The sequence below is a fragment of the Ostrea edulis genome, chromosome 3 (genome assembly GCF_947568905.1).
Source record: "Ostrea edulis chromosome 3, xbOstEdul1.1, whole genome shotgun sequence".
NCBI classification, from domain to species: domain Eukaryota; kingdom Metazoa; phylum Mollusca; class Bivalvia; order Ostreida; family Ostreidae; genus Ostrea; species Ostrea edulis.
In genome coordinates, this window is record NC_079166.1 from 80,700,289 (window position 1) to 80,702,643 (window position 2,355).

Consider the following 2,355-nt stretch of genomic DNA (forward strand, 5'->3'; position numbering starts at 1 on the left):
CATAGACACTGCTCTATGACCCCCCCCGGCTAATCAGTGGCGGATTTAAGGGGGGCGCGCACCCCCTAAAATTCAAATTTAAGGTATAAATCATGGTATCTTGTTTAGAAAAATGTACTAAACAATAAAAGAAGCAATAATTTCTTCTACTCCCGGAAAATTAAATGACAAAATATTTTGATTTCTTCAATTACTTTATTGGGAGAACTAAATTTTTTCCAAAAACTCTTAAAATTTGCGTCATTTTACTAATTCCACCTTATTAAAAATGATAGAAAATAGTGCAAATGACTTTTAAATAGGAGACATATTTCAAGCCCTATAAAATCTGTAAAATCCAGGAGCTTCCGGGGACTTCGCCTCAAGGCGCCCCCAAAACCCCTGCCTCATAAAGTAGCCCCCCCCCCCCCTCCCTCACCTCCCGTAACCGCAATTCCTGGATCCGCCCCTGCTAATATATATAGATATAGCTCATTAACTAAAAGTGGATTACGTCTTTCAAAGTACTCTTCACTCCTGAAAAATTAATGAAGTGAGGTTTTACAAAAACACACCCACCGAGTCCAGGAGTACATATAAATCGCCCTATGTTGTAACTCAGTCTCGTGAACAATCTGATTAAAATAAGATCTTTGATCCGCTCCGTTATTGTTATTGTCGCTACATAACAATAACGGAGCGGATCAAAGATCTTATTTTAATTAGATTGACTCGTGAACGGAGACGATTCTGAAATATTAGGTCGGGTTTGTAATGTTGATGTTGATCGGGTTTGAGATTCAGGTGTTGGTTTTAGTCCACAGTTTCCACAGGCACAAGACTAAAATTCAATCGACTGATCAAGCTATGCGTTATTCCATCCAGCAACATTCCTGCAACTTTAAAGATTCCATAGGCATCTGGACTTTGGTAATTAATGGTTTGGTATCCTGCACTGCTGCAAGACTTTCTCAGCACAGCTCAGGTGCTTGCTGAAAATGGCATAGACGCGAATATGCTATGTAACGTATGTTAGGCTATTTAATAAGAACAGGCATATATAGCTTACAAATCCATGAAACAACCGTCAATATTTGTCAGTTAACATTAGAATAGTAAACACTGTACAGTACATACTCTGTTAGACTTTTTCAATTTACAACACGGTGTTTGTATACATATTAAATACGAGATTCCTCTGACTCTTACCCCCGCTTTTATATTGTGACATGTGCGGGGGAGACCATAACACCGACAAATAAAGCATCACTTGAATTAGGTCGCCGCCTCATCTTTCGATTTCTTTGCATATGATGTCGGCACATAAACACACAAAATTCCATAGTTTAATTGGCGATAGCATCGTATTAATCATGATCTATTTGTAGAATAACCATCCGATAACTGAATCCTCGCGTCTTGGAAGATAGATCTGCGAAATAAAGTTGAAGAGGTAGGTAAAGCAGCGACACCAGTTGGTGTCGCTGAATTCCCTCTTTTCAATATGGAGTCCGCTCTGACTTTCCCCCACACATGTCACAATTTAAAAGCGGGAGTAAGAGTCGGAGGAATCTCGGATTAGTATATATACTGAAATGGCAGGGATTCTTTTTAAGGACAGTGGGAAAAACAGTGACATTTGGTTGAAATTGGGAAATATTCTTAAAGAGTTTAAAAAGTAAAAAAAAAATTAATTTATCTACCAATTTAAACAAACTTTCATTTTTTTGTTTATTGTTTTCTTTGTTTTTTGTGGTTCATTGGTATTGCTCTTAAGTGTAAACTTGTGGAGTCTGAACCATCAGGACTTAAATCATTCTCAATATATATACAATTATGGACTGTTTAGCAGGGATACATCACAAATTATCAGGTCTTACTAGGGTTATGGCCCGAGGGTGATAACCCTACTCAGACCTGATAATTTGCAGGGTTCGACACTAACGATAGTCCGTTAGTCTCAGGCTAATAAATTCTAATTCAGATTAATAAAATCTGTGCCTAGTCGATTGGACTAATAAAAATTTCTGCTTAACAACTTGTATAAATTATCAATGTACACTTGTCGACAATTTATTGGAAAACCCTGAATGTATTTTTAGCTATCTAGCATGTCGGGTAGTCACCTAATTTTTAGTCAAGTCAACGCTTACTAGGAGTAATTGATTTTAGATAAGTAAAAGGTTTCAGTGATCATGATTAGTTTGACACATGTCGCAATGGAGAAACGGTGTCGAACCCTGAATTTGTGATGTCTCCCAGCTAAACAGTCCTTAACAGTTTTATTATCCTGAAGAATCTGAACTTTAAAAAAAACAACACATTTATTGATTTGTACCATATCTAAAACATCAACAAATTCATAACAACTTTCTC

At 37.0% G+C, this 2,355-nt stretch overlaps 1 protein-coding gene across 2 annotated transcripts in view; it reads left to right on the forward strand.

The window, feature by feature from the left end:
• The first annotated feature begins 757 nt into the window (after positions 1-757).
• LOC125675591 (zinc finger protein 431-like) overlaps positions 758-2,355 on the forward strand; it is an 8,317-nt gene continuing 6,719 nt past the window's right edge. The window contains exons 1-2 of one of the 2 annotated variants that reach the window (XM_048913346.2): positions 758-909; positions 1,368-1,432. The gene's annotated coding sequence lies outside the window, so the exon portion shown is untranslated. The remainder of the gene's footprint in view (positions 910-1,367; positions 1,433-2,355) is intronic. The other variant, XM_048913345.2, reaches the window with a different exon arrangement.